The 20,546-nt window shown below is 39.1% G+C and overlaps 1 protein-coding gene across 3 annotated transcripts in view; it reads left to right on the forward strand.

The window, feature by feature from the left end:
- Positions 1-481: 481 nt before the first annotated feature.
- Stacl (SH3 and cysteine-rich domain-containing protein) overlaps positions 482-20,546 on the forward strand; it is a 63,422-nt gene continuing 43,357 nt past the window's right edge. For 2 of the 3 annotated variants that reach the window (XM_077423607.1, XM_077423601.1), the window contains exon 1: positions 482-900. The gene's annotated coding sequence lies outside the window, so the exon portion shown is untranslated. The remainder of the gene's footprint in view (positions 901-20,546) is intronic. The other variant, XM_077423593.1, reaches the window with a different exon arrangement.

Consider the following 20,546-nt stretch of genomic DNA (forward strand, 5'->3'; position numbering starts at 1 on the left):
CGTTCAACTGTACGTGCAATCTGTACATGATCAAGATCTTCGCGATAAATAGGTCTTTTCGCAAGCTCTATCTTCTCAAAAAAGATATATGTATATGTGTATATATAGTTATATATAGCGAACTGCATTATTTCTTGCTGCAAACGATAACACGTATCATCCATATATTATTCCGATTTTCCGGTTCATTAGCTGCTTTATCCACCACAGCAAGCCTGGTAAGGCCTTCACACACGAATCGACGGAAGACGTAAAACGTAAATCGTAAGGAAATCCACCAATCAGAGTCGACTAATTCCCCTCTCTAAGAGGGAAGAAGAGGGGAATAGTCGACTCTGATTAGTGGATTTCCTTACGATTTACGTCTTACGTCTTCCGTCGATTCGTGTGTCCGGAGCTTTATCAGTTTCGCTTCGCCGTGCCGTGCGCGCCCGTCTTCTCTCGCCCCGATCCCTCGCGTATATCGAGTCGCGGGCCACAGCGCAGCGCCCAGTAGAAAGAGTCAGTGCTGCGCGGGCCATCGTGGCGCGAGGACGTGCCCCCCGGTTGTTGCGTGCGCCGGCGTGGCGAACATTAGTGCGTGCGTGCGTGCGTGCGTGCCTCTCGTGCGTCCGGCCTTCCACTTTTATTTCCCTTTTCTCGCACACTTTCTTTTCGCGTTCACTCCGCTCTTTTCGAGTGCAATGCGTGCCCCGCTGTAAACCGCTTCGCGGAAAACTCTTTGGAAACTTTCGCATTCTCTCGCGTACCCTTTCTCTTCCGCGTCGAACCTCCCCCGTGCGAAACTCTCCCCCGCGTGTATTTAATCCGTTCCGTTTGTATACTTTCCTTCCCGCCGATTCTGAACGCGCTGGGCAGATAATCGGCCGGATAATAATGCGGACCGCGATTATGCATCGGGTAAGTTGTAAATACATAAAGGAGAGATTATTAGTAAAATATATATAGAAATATATAGAAATCTCTTAGCACACATTTTTTATCCCTTTCAAAGGCAACATTACATATGTGTAAGTTTACTTCATCGTTACAGGAAATATACGCGCGCGGGTATTTTTCTTATAACGATAAAATAAAATTCTAGGTATTTCTTTCGTAATTAGCTTTTCTAAAAATATCTCAGGTTTTTCGATTTACTATAAATATAAAAGAAAACAGAGATACAATTCGATCTTTTATTTAAGGCCCGTAAAGCTGTTCCTATAAGTAGTTACTGGAAAAATATATATATACTTGCGATTAAAAGGAACTAAAGGGATAGTACGAAAAGCGAGGTAGAGCGCAAGTTATAGAAAATCAAAGTAGTAAAAAACAAAAAAGGGGGCATTGAGAATGCAACACGGTACGTAAGTTATCCGTGTAGCGTTTATTAATTAGTAAATAAGACACATAATTATATATCATACATTTCGCTCTACTTTAAATCATCTTCAACGATGCGGTAGCAAGTAAGATAAAGTAAGCTCACGTTCTCTGACGAGCTACAGATTAAATGTAACAGTAACTGGAGGTCAGGTTCACCTCAGTTGTCATTTGATAGAAGATTTGGTTTTTATTTTACATCATGACTTTTGACTTTATCATTAACTCAATTGTATCAATTACCTCCTCTTAAGATATGACTTACCATTCGATGTTTTACCAAAGCTTCATTTTTTTACTCTCACGTTTTTTAGACTCTCTTTGAGCTATGCTCATTAGCCAAATACACTGCTTTTATATCTTTGCACCGATAACCGCGTTGCCTGCTCGCTTTTTGGTTTGTTACTTGTTTAATTTTATTTTCGGAAGTCTCTCTTTAGTTAAGTACCTATTTACTAAATCAAAGGTTTGAGAAGCGGAGTACTGCAATGTTAGGAAAGTGTGTAATGATGTTTCTCCAGCTACTTTATTTTCTTGCGGTGGTTTCATATACGGTCTCCAAGGAAACCCAAGTATATCAAAGCAGAAATTCTCGATATTGTTGATACCGACGTCGTGAATCATGACGTTCAACTTCAGACTTTGTTCGCGCAACGGATATCACATAAATTAATATTTCAAAGTGGAACGAGAAGGAAGACTTATCGATGCCGTGCACGTAACACAAGAATGCACAGCGCGGCACATTGTGGTGTGTTCTCATCGCCTTCAGACACAGATAAATAAAGTGCAAAAGAAAGAATCACGGGAGTAAATATCACAAATTTTTATTAACTCTCGCCAAAGCGCGAGGGCAAACTGTTGAGCAAACGGTCCCGCTTTGAATCATTCTCGACGTAGCTTTCAAGTAATTATGTGTGATTATAGGTATATTTAATGCACTCTAACATATATTGGCGTTCAAATCAAGAGATCAGTTATTAAGATAAATTAATTATCCAATTAAATATATATGACATTTGAACTCAGATCTTAGAAATGTACATAAATTATTATTTTTAGGAAAAACTTCTATATAAGGCAAAGGTAATTTCTTTCCCTTGAGCGCGACATTCATATAGTTCGACACTCATGTAGTCTTTAATTATGAAACATGTGTTAATTAGTTTCTACGGTTTATTCACTTTTATGTAACTATGGAAGGAACTATGATTATGGTTGAACACAAATTCGGTGGGCGACGCGCGAATGACGCTCACAGTTTATGTATTAAAATATCCCCTGGCGAATTATCAAAATGAATAGAATAAAGCTCATCTGAAGCAAACGTACCGAGTATAACGTACGCCACGTTACACGACGTAACAAATATCAAACTACGCGCTTCTGTCGAGATGCTATTGTATCCCGACGTAACAATGGAAAACGTTGAAATTTTCCTCATTTCGATGAAGTACATTTTTCATTAAAAAATCAAACAAGTCGAATTTCAAAACCCGAAAAAAAATTGGCTGGCATAATATTTGCGCGAAAAATATCTCTGCAGTGGCATTGATTTATTAATTCCTTCACCTTTTTCATATCATAGCACGCGTGTCATGAATAAATCCTATGGGAGATTATGAATTCATTGGATGAATTCTCGCCGGACAACAAAATAAGTCCCCCAGCTTATACCTATACGTTACATCTTACACAAAACTTTTCTCATTCTTCTTTCCTCCATATAGAAAGGAAAGTTATTGAACGTTATTGAAGGAATAGGAAAGCTAACAAAATCTCATATATAAAACAAATAACTTAAGAATATAAAATACGAGAAAATGTAAGAATATAAAATTCGTTCATGTAAAATCCTATTTTTTTAAAGATTGATTTTGAAAATCAAAAAATTGATATTTTTTTATCATCTTTGTACTTTAACAATTCTTGATCATATTGCAATGCAAATCGTTCAAAGTCTACTAATAGTGGTAATAAAAATACAGCTAAAAAAATTTAACGTTCTGTGTTTTACACAATAATTGAAAATAGAATAAAAGATTGATTATATTTTAGTGAAATATCCATATCGTACTTATTTCTTTAAATGGAATATTATTTTTATCCATCTGCTGGAGACGAAAAGACGAAGAAAAAAGACAATGTTGAATCGAATCCACTAATAGCACAGTATCATCGAAAGTTATATACAAAGTTTCAGAGGGAACTTCATACGTATATATATACTATATTTCGATCCAATTTTCGCGAAAACGAAGGTTTATAAGAAAAACCATCGATTTTCTCATTTTTCTTTCTTCCATATAGAAAGGAAAGTTGTTGAACATTATAAGGAATAGAAAAGCTAATAATCCCAAATAAAAAAGTAAATTAAAAATATAGGATACGAGAGAAAATATATAAGTATATGTATAAAATTTGTTACCGAATACATCGTGTTCGTAAACCGAAAACATCGATTTACTTCTCTGCACATAGCATCACCCTGTTTCTCGGTTATAACACCGACTGTATATATAGGCTATTCTTGCTCACGACCGCGACGCGGACTATCGCTTCATCTTCCCCTGATGCGCGATGCACTTACACTCGACGATTCGCGCCACGTGTCCGAACATTTTTATGCCCGTCGAGTGCCGAGTGTACATCATTGACGAGTCAGATCTCATAAGTGGCGCCTACCGTTATACCCACAATTCAATAATTCATCAACCTGTCTAGATAAAATCCGAAGTGGAATATCAAGTTGCAAGAAATTATCTCTCCGGTGCAAGGAATATGGATCAAAGCGTAATATCCCTTCCCCGTGACGGACATAATTTTAATGGAGCATTTTAGATTTATCGCGAAAACCTGTTATACTTGAAAAATTCTATATTATTATTACGCGAAGAGCGAACTATTTGATAAAATAGCGAAGAATAAAATCAAAATAAAACAGAAACGTATATTTTGTCAATCTTCGCGTGTAATTATTTCGCCACGAGGCAGGAAGTTATATTTTTCTCATTACAGAGATCCAATAAAACCGAAAGGAAAATAAATACGCGGTAAAAGCTGTATTTTACGTTAAATAAATCACTTCATCCCTTTATCACTTTATCCCTTAAGAGAAGAAAAGAATGTGCCCTGCGTGGGGCACATCCCATTCAGAATCATGAATTTAGAGACGGGGACGAATATCTCACGGGAGAAATCATCCCTCCAAGGAATGTATCTGCAGCTAAAAGTAATTCAAGCTCCACTCGTACGTTCTTTTGCCTCTCGGAAGCCGGGGCATGTTTCTCAAGAAAGCAATTCCGTTCTTCTTTATAAGAGCTCTCGCCTTTCCTTAACCCGAAGATGTGTGAAAGGTGAAAGTCTGGGGCTGCCTATCCTGCACCCTCAATGAGCAGCGCGACGGTAAAGTGGTTCTCATGGCCGACGGCCCGCTATCGGATGTCGTTCCATTTCCCGAACCCCTCTCGAGGGCCAACGTCGGACATTATACCCCGTTGAAATAGCCTTCTTGTGTTTCGTGCCATGCGCCGCGGGAATGTGTTTTCCTCGATTTTTGGGCGTAACCGACCAAGATTCTCGCCCGTTATCGCCCGTAAATCTTCGCGGGACGCGTAATTTTATAGGCGAAGTGTAGCGTCACCATCATCATTTCCGCAAGTTCATTCAGGCACACTATGCTTACGAAAGTGCTTCCTTATATCGTTTGTCGCCGGTAAAAACCGCGATATACCACGATTATCGCATCAAACCTTATGTATACGTTCCACTAGTATAGATACGAATTATATATGCATAAGATTTTAAGTTATTGTGTTTTTCCGAAAATCACGTTTCCCACATTTTTTATCCTGGCATACACACACATTTCTATGTTTCTCATCTAATAAAAATTGATGGAAACTATCCGATAGTGGATAAAAACGATCGTGAGTGAAGCAACGAATTCAAATGGATTATCGTGGGAATATTAATCTACATGTACAGGGTGAGTCACTTAACTTAATGACCCTAAATTACTCATAAACTGTTTGCTTCATGAAAAATTGATAATAAGTAAAATGGGATCGTTATAGTTCACAATTAGAGAAAAGGCCATTACGATTCAGGCTGAAACTTGGTAATCTAATAATAATATTGTGTAAATTTTGTATTACTCTTTCCAAACTCACATCAGTAAGCTGCGCGCCGATTTTTTGTCGGTTTTAAAACACAGCTCGTTTGTTAGAACAGTAAATTTACATACTTAAATCGATAATCGTTCATGAAAAATTATTTCTAACAAAAATTGCATGCTATTAAAGGAACATATAATATAATAATCTATTTTTTGCTATCTTGTTTTTAAAGAACATTATGTAATTTGCAATGTGCAATTACATAATTTTTTAAAAGCAATTATGCATATTCTTTAACGAATTGATTCATCTCATTATTCTATGCATGAAAATATTCAAAATATGGTCATCAAAAAATAAATATTTGACGAGATACTGAATATTTTATGCCAAAATATGCCAGAATAAGGTATATGAAATATCTCGTAAACTATTGATTTTTTTATAATATTAATACTTTTATATACGGAATGACTAGAGGAATCATATTATGTAAAAAAAAATCATATAGGTGTATAATTCCATTTAAAAAATGGCGGTAATCTTCATATCTCGATAAAAATGCAAGATAGCAAAAAATATATTACTACATTACGTACCCTCTCTAGTACGCAACTTTTGTTTAAAATAATTTTCCACAAAACAAATAGTTTGCGAGTAATTTAGTGCGATCGAGTTAAGTGACTCACCCTCTGTATTTTACATAACGCGAATTTTTATGTAGAGCGACATAACGAAGTCCAGAAAGAAAAATAAACAGCGTGGAGCTGAAGTCGCCGTTCGACATTCCGTCATTAAGAGGTAATTTCGCGAACGGATTAAAAGAGGATTAACAACTCGAGGTGAAATTGTCAAAGAAAATGATTTCGAAACACGATCAAGAATTCTGCCTATCGTGGAGAGGATGGCACGTACATTTTTTGTCTCGTTTATTAAATTATATTCGGTTGCAAATGGCTTCGTAGCAATTCTGTCCGAAGTAAAATGCAAGCGAGAATGCGAAATGTGTGGAAGCCATTTTGCCATTATTCTTCAATGTTCCCGAATTTTATTGCGAAAGTGCACCGAGGATATCGTCTAATGGAGCACAGTCTGAGTATATTTAGTTGCTTTCAATTAAATCTCATTGCGTGGGTTTAAGTATATCGGCAAGCACAATCGAAAATCGAAGATAAAGGGAAAATCAATAGAATTTCCACGTTCTTGTGTTTTCTTCCTCGCTGCACTGCAAATCCAAGCGCGCTATTTTTACGCGCATATATAAACGTCTAAAAATGACACATTTGACTGAAGCTCTTTTTACATGTTTCTTCACGTGTTAAATTACATCACGTTTAACACGTTTAATCGTATAAATTATAAGTTGTTCAATCGTTAAATGACGTGACTTAAAACGGCAAGAAAGGTGTGAGAAGAGCTTTGGCTAAAACAAACACGCTTGAATTTGCAGTGAGCCACAAATAGAGTTCGGAATGGATCCTCGGACTAATTATTCATAACCAACCAACCGACATGTTTAATTAGAATAGTCCCAAAGGTCCCATTTAAATAACCGAGCATTTTTCAATCAGCCTGCGCAAAACTTGTACGTTTTCATAAAATTTTAATTAAAATTATCGACGCATTGTGTTCACCGATACAACAGCTTTCGGAAAACCGATAAAAATTTAATTATTCGCTCTTAAAGTACGTATAGATGTCATTTTCACGCACGGATATAATTGTTATTTGTTCCAAATTCGGTAGAACATTACTTCTGCATTTCAATCTTTCATCTAAATTCACAAAATGCAGCCGGTAACCAAACTGATAACAATTTGACAAGTTAAATTATATCTGTCCTCTTAATCATGTAGGTCAGAGCGCATGAGTGGCGTATTGTGCAAGACGCGGTAACTGATGTGCAAAGGCGATTTGTCGCGCATACGTTGTGTTAGTACGTTAGAAGCACGGTCGCGCACGGGAAAATATAATGTATATGTTCAATTTATGCGCGAGTTTCGTGTTCTCGCCGTCCGCGCACGAAGAAGTAATCTCTCCGTTCTGCGTGCCCGGACAGTTAGGTGGATAGCTGGTAATTCAACCGCGGCGAGAGGAGCGTCATGCAAATGCGATACAAATTGGAACGATGCGCAAGGTATATACGTGTCTCGTGGCGAGAGACGCGGCGCGAGAGAGGGCTGACCTTTTCATACCTCTCTTCCTGACTCGGTTCCAATGCGCGCTTCATTCTGGCATTGGGCTTGGGCGCGCGCTCGCGCTTTTTCAAGTTTATTCTTGCCAACGACTGTTTCGAGAGTCCGCACCTCGCGCTCGCGCTAGCTTTATCGCGATCAGCTGCGTCAGATCCATCAAGATCCCCAGATACGTGCGCGGATCGTTACGTGCGTCACGAGTATCGTTTTATTTTCACGCCGGATCGTCGCCATCCCCCTCGGCTTACAACCCCCTCGTCGCGGCGCGGGATTGCCGCCCTCCGTCGTCAGTGAGTGCGTTTCAAATGATCTGGGGGGGCTTTACCTGCGGGCTATACGAATGCTAAATTCCGAGAAACCAAATTTTGAGAGGGAAAAAAAAGGATAAACTTCGTTCATGCCTATATGCAATAAATTTGAATTTATTATATCTCGAAGAGCAGCTGCGGTATTTTCCCCCTTGTGTTATCGAAAATGTTTTGCACTCATTGTACATCATCGCGAAAAATATACTTTATTTACTTAACTGTCGTCTATTAGTATTGAATAATGTTTGAATTTGGATATTTATATATTTATATATGCGAATTTAAAATATTTTATTCATAACAATTTCAATCATATCGTTTTCAATGTGAAATAAAACGAGATTTGCAGATTTTCAAAATATTTTTATTGAATAATACTTGAATTTGGATATTGTATATGAGAACTAAAAATATTTCTCTTATTATTAAAAATATTTTACTTATAAAAATCTCAATCGTGTCGTTTTCAATGTGAAATAAAACAAGATTTGCAGATTTTTTTCAAAATTTTTTACACTAATAGCAGTCGACTGATAGTAACAACCCTGATGTTTACGTAACATGCATATACACATCTCGAGTTCGTGCTTCTTAATTATTTGAAACTAGACCGGTAAACAACGTCGAGACAATTAACGTCGATATGTATGATATGTGACTGGGATACGTGATGTAGGAGCGCTGTATTGAAACGGCTGACATTTTTGGCGTTCCCGCCGCTTGTAATTGCAAATTGTGGCACAGATTACCATTGCAAAGAGCGACTGCCTTCGTTCTTCGTCCTTCCTTAAAGGAACGCTCAGGACGCGCCCTTAGTACTAACAAGCGATGACGTATATACAGAGACCAAGCATTCCTGTGCTTTTGCGATGGAGGAGCTGAGCCAAAAGTTGGCGGTTTAAAACAGAGATAGTTGATTTTCCTTCTAGTGCTTTCTCACTTTCTAGTGGCGACTCTTGACAGTCGTTCTAAGCTAGAGTGAAGCATTAGAAAGCACTAGAGGCAAATCAACTGTCCCGCTCTGTCTTAAACTGCCAACACCCGGTTTCATTCTGCGAATGGGATGCTTGGTCTATGTATGTACGTCATTGCTAACAAGCTATACATTAATGCCTACCTATTTCAAAATAAGGACTTTTCATTTTCGAGAGAACGTGTCATAATATCCGAAACCCTATTTGCCGTTAAAAAGTAGAAATATTATGAATGGGGTATTACGATTGTAAATATCTAGTTGATTTAATATCCGATTACATAAATCCGAATATCCGGATAATCCCGGATCTAATATCCGAAGAATCCGAATCTGTGAATTCAATTAAATCAGATCTGAGTTAATCACTGCGGAAGAAATAAAATCAATTGCGCATTACAGTGCTACAATACTGAAATTTTATATGTGATAAAATTGAAATAAAAAAAAAAGTTTTGTATGCGGTAATACGTTAAAAATAAATGCGTGCTCTCAATATCTTGAAAAGATCTGAGCAATTGGATTCATTGGGTACATTGGACATTTGAATATTGGTAAATCAGGTGGAGTATTTACAGTCGAAATTTTTGGAATGTACACGGTGTTTCCAAATATTGGAAAGTGGTGGATTCAGCTGACACAAAAACAATGAAGGAATTTCATATAAACATATGTCCCATTTGACTTTGTTTTTGAGTTATGGCCATGCATTTCTGGTGCTCCAGTAATTTACTGCTTATCTTTATTAGGAGATGCTGGAACTTTATTAGAAGATGAGTTATTAAGTGCTTCTAAGAAAACGAACTGAAGTGAGTAAAACTCAATCGATAGAATGTTGTTTACAAATACAAACCGAATGCGGCCACTGCAAGCATCTAATAGCATTTTTCACTGGCAGAACTGGTGCGCACTCAGTGCACATTAAAGCCGTTGTACACTGATTTAGTCTCTAATATTTAAAGTAAAATGCAAATATTTCGACTGATAAAATACTCAGTACATATTTTACCAAATAGTGCAATAAAGAATATTGAGGATTTCATGATTTAACCCGATTATATTACACATACACTTTACGTTGGTTTGTGTACGACGGCTTTAATGTGTGAGTGCGCACCGGCTCTGCCAGTAAAAAACGCTATAAAACGTTAAACAGCTCCACATTACTGGAGTACGAACACTACAAACATGACTGTAACTCGTAAACAAGGTCAAGTAGGGCACGTGTTGATATAAACTTTTTTTATTGTTTTTGTGTCCAATCCATCCACTGCAATACTTCTCACATAATTGAAAACGCCCTGTATATTCGACGATAGAATGAATGAGATACTTTTTATTCAGCAGGTAATTTCTATGGATTTATTCTCGTGTAAGCCAAAGAGATTATGCATAAAAATTTTTTTCTTTACAAATATATGAATTTGGGTGAGCATTATCCGCAAAATTCAACGTGTTAGAGTCAAGAACGCGGATATGTGACATATTCCTACCTTTTCCTCTAACCCACGGAATGAGTTATGCGCTTATAGTTGGCTCATTTCCATTTACAATGCCCTCTCTACACGAGCGTTCCGACTGGAGCATTGCGACGCGAAATCTTTTGGAGGTGCAGCTCGAAAAGTACACCGTCGAGCACCGTAATCCAGTCTGACACACTCTTGATGCGACAATGGTAACAACATTCCCGCTTCTTTGCGAAAGGCATGCCTCGCTCGTCGGTTAAAATAATTTTATGCATATCGAAAGCGAGTCTCTACCCTTCGTCACGCCGAAATGGCGACGAGAATATAATTCTAGGAGAATATCGCCTCGGAGGCGAAGCGAGGAGAGACTCCGCTATACAATGTGAATGGAAGCCGCGCCTTACCAGAACGAAGTGTAGCAATAAAAGAGAGCTCTGAACCGTGCGCGGTTCTCGCAATCCTCGCTAACATGTTTCTGAAGTGCGCTAGGTAGTCTAGGTACTCGCAGAAGAGTCTAATTGAGCGTTAAGCTTTTGAGCCCTTATCTGGCTTCCGCGTCATGAAAGTATAACGCACTATATACGCTCTTCGGCGAAATCAGACCCGAAGCAATTTAATTTAGTATTTTACTTCCGAGAAATTTATGAAGCTTTCTCAAGCGAATACGAAGTCATTTATTAACGTGTAATAAACAAGCTCGAAACTGAGCGTCATTATCGTAGACAAGACATTAAATCTACGAGAGTAGAGAAATAAATTTTTGGTACATAGTTCTAACAGCGTTGACACAGTGGAGAGTTTAAATAATACTATAATACTATGATAAATGGATATAATTACATCAAAGTCCGTGAAATTATATTTAAATCACTCTTGTGCTTGTCACGAGAGATTTCACTGAAAAGCAACAAAGTTTATTTCCCGTAAATACACGAACACGATGTATATTACGCATCAAACGTCCCATAAAACGTGTGACTTATCAGTGCCGTCTTGTACCGTCGTTAAAAGCTCAATGGTTCTACTCCAAGTCGATTATTTTTTCGCCGCAACAATACGGTCTGTTTGTTTAGCAACGAGATATATCCAAGTCAGTATAAATTTCGCCGTTCCGTATCTGAATTTGTGCGACGTGCGGCGCTTCTACGTTTTATAGCACATTTCCTCCAGTTTACCAAGAGTATCGCACGAGTGTGTGAAGCCGGTCACACACTGCAGTGGAAATATCGCGCCACCCGATATACGTCGCGCGAAGCCAGAAGCTTTTCTTAGCCGTCGGTCACTGACAAGAAACGAGACCGCCGCGCCGGCCACGGTCCGCAAAAGCCCGTGCATTTCCACATGACGGAAAACGCCCTGGCGTCTGCGTCTGGCGTCCGTTTCGATATCGTTTCGCGCGATTATTTGCCGGCATCGAATTTTTTTTTTTTATTTTTTTTTTTAATCTGACCCGGCTCGGACAAGTCGGGCACTCGAGCGCGAACGACTAGCGTGTATTTTCGGGCATCGTCGACGTTGAAGCGTTGAAGCGTGGATATCGTGTGGACGGGGATAAATAACGTATATATTGCGCCGCTCAATGCGGCGTTCCGCCGTTCCGCCGTTATTGTCCCCCGATCCGGCGACGCGATGTCTCGCGGCGCTGAGACGTGATGCAATAAAAAATTCGCATTATACGTAACGCGCGCGCGAGGATCTCGAGAGTCGTTCGGAGTCGCGTCGCGTACTTTGGGGCCCGTCTCTTCACTCTCTCTCTTTCTCTCTCCTTCTGGCGCACGTTTTATTTCGGACGCTACCGAGATATTTTTGTCGATCGCGTGCTCCCCCTTTCTCTCTTTCCGTTCCATCGGGGAACCGTTTGCCTACCTTGCTGCACGCGAGGAATAGTCAGAACCGTATCGAGCCTGTAAATTTCATGTGAAATTATAACTGTCGACAGGAATTTCAATGTTTCCCCTAAAAAGCGTTGGTTCATCCGAGCGAGACCATTTTTTATTTGTAAATAAAATATTGTCATATAAATTCTAGCAAACAAAAAAACGTTTCCAAACAAGATAAATGATCCACGATAAAATAATGGTTTTTTGTTATTGTTATAGCTTTTTATTTCGTACTAGCTGGTTACCCGGGCTTCGCCCCGGAGGACATATGTAATAAGACACGCAAATAGTCTCTCTCTCTCTCTCTCTCTCTCTCTCTCTCTCTGTTTGTCTTTTTTTCTCTTCAAAAAATTAATAAAATTTTTGAAAGATTGGTAACGAAAAACTATACAGTTTATAACACTTCCCGAGATATTCTACCTCTGTTTCATATAAAATTCTTTAAGATTCGGTCAATTATTTTGCGCAAAATTAAAAAAATTAAAAAAATTGGTTTCCAGAAAATAGATAACAAAAAACTATACACTCTCTATAGCACTTTCCGAAAAATTCTACCCCTATTTTATATGATTTTAATACAAATTCGGTCCAATAGTTTTTAAGTTAAAAACGTTTTTTTTTTTAATTTTTCTAATTCTTACGGGTGATGTATGTTTAAACGTTAATAACTTAAAAACTATTGGACTGAATTTTCATCACAAGTATATGAAATAAGGGTATAATTTTACAGGGAGTGCTATAGGGTGTATAATTTTTCGTTATCTATTTTCTGGACACCGATCTTTTTAATTTTTTTATCCGTAAAAATTTGAAAAATTAAAAAAATTGGTTTCCAGAAAATCGGTAACGAAAAAATACACACTCTATAGCACATTCCAGAAAATTCTACCCCTATTTCATATACTTGTAGTAAAATTTCGGTTCAATAGTTTTCAAGTTATTAACGTTCAAACATACACCACCCGTAAGGATTTTATATATTAGTATATGTAGATACCCCTAACGATGTTATCGACCCTTTGTATGAACGTCATAAATATGTCACAAATCTATTTTCAACGGAAACCAATTTCTCTACCGATTCTTCTTTTAACATTATATCGTTCGCAGAGCAGATAAATACGCGACGCTGCCACGTTAAGCCCGTAAGAAATATACCACTGTTTTTTTTTTCGAGGTAACAACATATACACTACTATGCGTGTACTTGGCGCCTTTCTTTACCTTTTTTTTAAAAAAGGTAATTTTGTACAGATATCACGCCTTTTTGTAGTATTACGCATTGTATAAACAGTATGTACAAGGTGTTATTTCGAGGTATAATACTACCACTTTGTTTTTTTCGAGGTAACAACATAATACATATATGTACTACTATGCGTGTACTTGGCGCATTTTTTTACCTTTTTTTTGAAAAAGGTAATTTTGTACGGATATCACGCCTTTTTGTAGTGTTACGCATCTTAATCTTAACAAAAAAAATTACACCTTATAAAGAAATGTGTCTGAAGTTGTAAATATATATATATACACATTGCCGGACATTGCTTTTATGTATAATATGCATGTATATTACGTTGCTTGTATAAATTATTTCTTACCAACTTTTTCCAAAAATTATTTTTACGTCAGACATAATTTTAATTCATCCAATTTTTATTATGTCTAAACATAATTTTTGTCCAATTTTTATTATGTCTAGACATAATTTTAATTCAGCGATTTTTATTATGTCATGACATAATTTTAATTCTGCCGCTAAGGAAATTTTAAGTCGATTTTTATGAATCAAGCTTGAATTCAATGTTTAGGTGTCCCAGGTTGCCGATGACGAGGTCCACATAGCGCGCTCTATAGTTTTCGGTGTCCAGGTGTATTAATACCTTGAATTTGATGGCCACGTGTTCCAAGTTGCCGATGACGAGGTCCACATAGTGCGCTTCGTAGTTTTCGGTGTCTACATGTATTAATACCTCGAATTCGATATCTACGTGTCCTACATTGGGTGCGTTCAGCCGATACTTTGCTAGCCTAGCAATCGTGAGCAGTCGCTCGTTTTCGCTCGTTTCCTCTTTTTTGACTTACTGGATTAAAAAGAGAAGAAACGAGCACAAACGAGCAACTGCTCACGATTGCTAGGCTAGCGGAGTATCGGCTGAACGCACCCATTCAGATTTAAAGTTATTAATACACCTAGACACCAAAAACTATAAAGCGCATTATGTGGACCTCGTCATCAGCAACCTGGGACACCTAGACATCAATTTCAAGGTATTAATACACGTAGACACCAAAAACTACGGAGCGCACTATGTGGACCTCGTCATCGGCAACCTGGGACACCTAGACATCGAATTCAACGTACAATTACACCTGGACACCAAAAAACTATGAAGCGCACTATCTGGATCTCGTCATCGGCAACCTGGGACACGTGAACATCAAATTCGAGGTATTATTACACCTAGACACCGAAAAATACGGAGCGCGATATCTGGACCTCGTCATCGGCAACCTGGGACACGTGGACACCGAAAACTACGGAGCGCACTATGTGGACCTTGTCATCGGCAACCTGGGATACCTAGACATCGAATTCAACGTACGATTACACCTGGACACCGAAAACTATGAAGCGCATTATCTGGATCCCGTCATCGGCAACCTGGGACTCGTGGACATCGAATTCAAGATATTAATACACGTAGACACCAAAAACTACGGAGCGCACTATGTGGACCTCGTCATCGGCAACCTGGGACACGTAGACATCGAATTCAACGTATTATTACACCTGGACACCGAAATCTATGAAGCGCATTATCTGGATCCCGTCATCGGCAACCTGAGACACGTGGACATCGAATTCAAGATATTAATACACGTAGACACCAAAAACTATGGAGCGCACTGTGTGGACCTCGTCATCGGCAACCTGGGACACGTAGACATCGCATTCAACGTATTATTACACCTGGACACCGAAAACTACGAAGCGCACTGTGTGGACCTCGTCATCGGCAACCTGGGACACGTGGACATCGAATTCAAGGTATTAATACACGTAGACACCGAAAACTACGGAGCGCACTATGTGGACCTCGTCATCGGCAACCTGGGACACGTAGACATCGCATTCAACATATTATTACACCTGGACACCGAAAACTACGAAGCGCACTGTGTGGACCTCGTCATCGGCAACCTGGGACACGTAGACATCGAATTCAACGTATTATTACACCTGGACACCGAAATCTATGAAGCGCATTATCTGGATTCCGTCATCGGCAACCTGAGACACGTGGACATCGAATTCAAGATATTAATACACGTAGACACCAAAAACTATGGAGCGCACTGTGTGGACCTCGTCATCGGCAACCTGGGACACGTGGACATCGAATTCAACGTATTATTACACCTGGACACCGAAAACTATGAAGCGCACTGTGTGGACCTCGTCATCGGCAACCTGGGACACGTGGACATCGAATTCAAGGTATTAATACACGTAGACACCGAAAACTACGGAGCGCACTATGTGGACCTCGTCATCGGCAACCTGGGACACCTAGACATCGAATTCAACGTACGATTACACCTGGACACCGAAAACTACGAAGCGCACTGTGTGGACCTCGTCATCGGCAACCTGAGACACGTGGACATCGAATTCAAGATATTAATACACGTAGACACCAAAAACTACGGAGCGCACTGTGTGGACCTCGTCATCGGCAACCTGGGACACGTAGACATCGCATTCAACGTATTATTACACCTGGACACCGAAAACTACGAAGCGCACTGTGTGGACCTCGTCATCGGCAACCTGGGACACGTGGACATCGCATTCAACGTATTATTACACCTGGACACCGAAAACTACGAAGCGCACTATGTAGACCTTGTCATCGGCAACCTGGGACACCTAGACATCGAATTCAACGTACGATTACACCTGGACCCCGAAAACTATGAAGCGCACTATCTGGATCTCGTCATCGGCAACCTGGGACACGTAACATCGAATTCGAAGTATTATTACACCTAGACACCGAAAACTACGGAGCGCGATATCTGGACCTCGTCATCAGCAACCTGGGACACCTAAACATAGAATTCAAGGTATAAATACACGTAGACACCTAAAACTACGGAACTCACTATCTAAATTTCATCATCGGCAACCTGGAACACCTAGACATCGCATTCAACGTATTATTACACCTGGACACCGAAAACTACGAAGCGCACTATGTAGACCTTGTCATCGGCAACCTGGGACACCTATACATCGAATTCAACGTACGATTACACCTGGACACCAAAAACTATGAAGCGCACTATCTGGATCTCGTCATCGGCAACCTGGGACACGTGAACATCGAATTCGAAGTATTATTACACCTAGACACCGAAAACTACGGAGCGCGATATCTGGAACTCGTCATCAGCAACCTGGGACACCTAAACATCGAATTCAAGGTATAAATACACGTAGACACCGAAAACTACGGAACTCACTATCTAGACATCATCATCGGCAACCTGGAACACCTAGACATCGCATTCAACGTATTATTACACCTGGACACCAAAAACTACGAAGCGCACTATGTGGACCTCGTCATTGGCAACCTGGGACACCTAGACATCGAATTCAACGTACGATTACACTTGGACACCAAAAACTATGAAGCGCACTATCTGGACCTCGTCATCGGCAACCTGGGATACCTAGACATCGCATTCAAGCTTAATTCATAAGAATCGACTTAAAAATTCCCTAGCGGCATTTTCTGCCAAGCGTAGAGAATCTTCTTTTCCGTTAACTCAATATATATTATTTATATATATACCTAATTTACCTAAATAGAAATCTTCCTTCTGACCGATAAGTCTATCGACCTAATTTCGAAATACGCGCGCGATATCGAAACTAGCGATACCTGCGCCGCCAGCGTCGAAAAAGTGAAAGTAACGTTTCTGATTATGACGTCATCATATCAGACGTCGGCGTTAGTAGAAGAAGAAGTATCTTAAAAATAAATTTTCACATTTGGACTTTGCGTCGCAATATCTCCGCTCGTAGGGCACGTAGCGGAATATTATGAGAGAAACCCCCCCCTAATTGGACCCCAAGCTATCGATCAAGCCTACTTAGAACTTGATCCGTTCACTCGTTATCGAGATCTCAACATCTCGGGTACTCGCAACCCGTCGCGTCGCGTAAAAGAGTCACGGTCGGTCTCGCTCCGCGTGTACTTGGCGCGAGACACTACCGTGTCTCTTGACAGGATGCCTAATCACATTTCTTGTCGAGATATCAGAATTATTGGAAATCCGGGAACGGAGTCAGAAGCGAAACGAGGTGCCCAGCCGAAGATGATGTTCAATTAATTGGGTTCACGGCCATAGTTATCAGCCACGATCTTTCAGCTCTCTCCGTGCCTGATATAAAAAAAAAGAAGTCGGTAAAAGCGAAGAGGATCAGATCTCTCGTCCTCTGCAGTTTACAATGCGACTCTATTCAGACGCTGCGCCTCTTATTTAGAATAGAACAGGTGCAGTAATTAAGGACGCTTGTGGCAGCATTTATTTATAATTAGATGGAAAATGCAACGTCACAGGGATAACGCTTAAATGTCATGATACCGTTCCCGTTCCCATTGTGAAGCATGGCGCACAGCGCAAAATGTAATTTAAAATATTAATTGTGTGCTGCAGAAAATGCGCGCATGCAGTATTCGGAACCTGGGGAGAATCGTGTTTGCAATTGTCACATTCGCGAGCCGCCGTGCTTTTGAGTAATTCCAGTACGATTAATTAATACACGGATATAATAACTGTCTGACTGTGGACACGGTAAATATACAAATAATCACATATTTCGTTAATGGTATTGTTTCTACAAAGATATTAGATGTCGAATGTTTATTGCTTTTTAAACTCCTATTTTAGAATTTATTCGGCCATTTATTCACTTTTCCTTTTATAAAAATTTTAATTTATTAAGTTCATCATATTCGATATTTTTTTTTTTTATATTTTTAACAATAATCATGGTAATTAAGGTTTACAGTAAAATTATATTTAATTGAGAGACAATCCAATTCGGTGAAAATCAAATAAATGGGAATTTCCGCTTACACCTTCGTTAAATTCCTAAAATACCTCATTTTAAATCTATTACGAACAGAGAAAGCTGACCTTTTAGCATCCTTTCCTATATAAGGAAAAATCAACTCCGAGAAAATCGGTAGGAGAGAATTCAAAGAGAACTATAGCAGAGATAAAAAACTGGGACACCTCGCGTTTACGTGAAACGAGAATGATATTTAATAATTAATGCCCGGTACTCGCGCGCGGACGGGACGCGTCTGTTTTGAAAGGTGTGGATTGAAAGGCGTTCTGAAAGTCTAGAATGTAACGGCAAAAGATGGTTATTGAAGCACCGTTACTCTGGCAACACTCCAATTCCAGAGGAAGCATCGGGACTGAAGCTTTCTGTGCGGGTATACATCGTTTCACACTCCACTCGACCCAGTAATTACGTCAAGTTCGTGGATTCCAAACTGTGTTTCCTCCTCTCCTATCCTTTCCCCTTCCCCCCTCTCTCTCTCTCTCTTTCTCCCTCTCTCTTCTCCGTCACGCAATGGAAACTTGCGAAATAGCTTGTTGCTTCGATCGCGTTTCGACGACGACATTTCGAGCCAATCGATGAAGTTTGTATTCGGTGCTTTCGCGTGTAAACCCCTTTTGTCCCCCGCAATCACCACTCGAGGTCAAATTTAAGCCGATGAGCAAACAACAATGTAAGCGATAATTCCTTCATTTTGAGAAAATATAAAAGGGCTCGCAAAAATAACTCAACGTGAGACCCAGCCACTTCGTCGTGTAACACTTCTACTATCAAAGCGGAGACTCTAAAGCTGCATGTCACGCCAAAAGAATAATGTGTGAAGACAAAAATAATTAATATGTATGTTACCGTAAAACATTTCAAATTTACTTTCGCCAACTCATACTTCTATTGTGTGCTCAACAGCTCGTTTATTATATTATTTACTTTACACTTAATATAAATGACATATAATTCACGTACCACAAAGGTGATCAATAAAATATTTTCAACTAACTTTTGACAAAAGCTTTAGTAACTAAAGTGTGAAAGTTAAATGTTATAATATATGTACAATTGCTAAAGGTTCGATAATAGTATCGATTTATGATATTTCAATCTCTTAAGTCTCTTGAGTTTCCTTCAAATATCTTTTGGATAAGAGAATGGTACGCATCAACAAAGTTTCACGTCGCTAACGAGACAGTTTGCAAACACTCGGAGAGCTCTTTCCGTAAGTTTAACGTCATAAATATAGCAGAAAAGCACTTGAACGCAAATAATCTCGCGAAATTTATGTTCCAAAGAATTACAACGAATCTTCAAGAGACATATTTACATTTCTCCTAACGAGCGTCATTTAAAGTACACATAGCCCAGTGTTCTTTATACAGTCCCCGCGTTTCTCCGGTCTGCTCTCTCTCTCAATCAGCACTTCGCGCCACCAACTTCCAAAGCGCATATCTCTTTTTTTTCGATCTCCGCGACATAATTACATTTCAAGAAGCTTACAATACACGTCGGAGAAAAAAGAAGGATTGAACTCCCACGCGCGTGTGCTGCATGCGAATTTTAATATCGGTGCAGTCCCGCGATTCATCAACCTGAATGCAATTTTCCGCGTATACATCTTCCCGTAAACGAGATCTGCATCCCGTACACGTTTCGCACGGGGAGCAGACATCTCTTCCACATTTTTTTCACATACATAGAACTTCTTATCGCGTCTTATATTCATAAATATAGAGATTGTGCCTGTTAACAAAGTTAACAAAATTTTCGTAACAAATCTCTTACATAAGCCACAGCTTTCTGTTGTGACGAACAAGAGAACCCAATATAAAATTTTTATATTTTATGGGAACATTTTATGTGATCCTATTAAAAAGTCTAAATCTTTTCCGCTAAATTAATTCTTTAAAATTTATTATTTTCCAGTTTTTTATATATTTTCCTTTCCAATTTTTTTTTTTAATTATAGGAAGTGTCATGTGAGATGACCAAACGATGGTACATGAAAATCACTTTTTAGAATGCTAGAATTTTATTTTTATCAACTTGGACTATTATTCCGCTCAATGGCTCATTTCGTTACATTGAAAGAAATAATATAACCT

Source organism: Temnothorax americanus, unplaced genomic scaffold (genome assembly GCF_048541705.1).
Source record: "Temnothorax americanus isolate GAGA-0224 unplaced genomic scaffold, ASM4854170v1 Scaffold11, whole genome shotgun sequence".
NCBI lineage: Eukaryota > Metazoa > Arthropoda > Insecta > Hymenoptera > Formicidae > Temnothorax > Temnothorax americanus.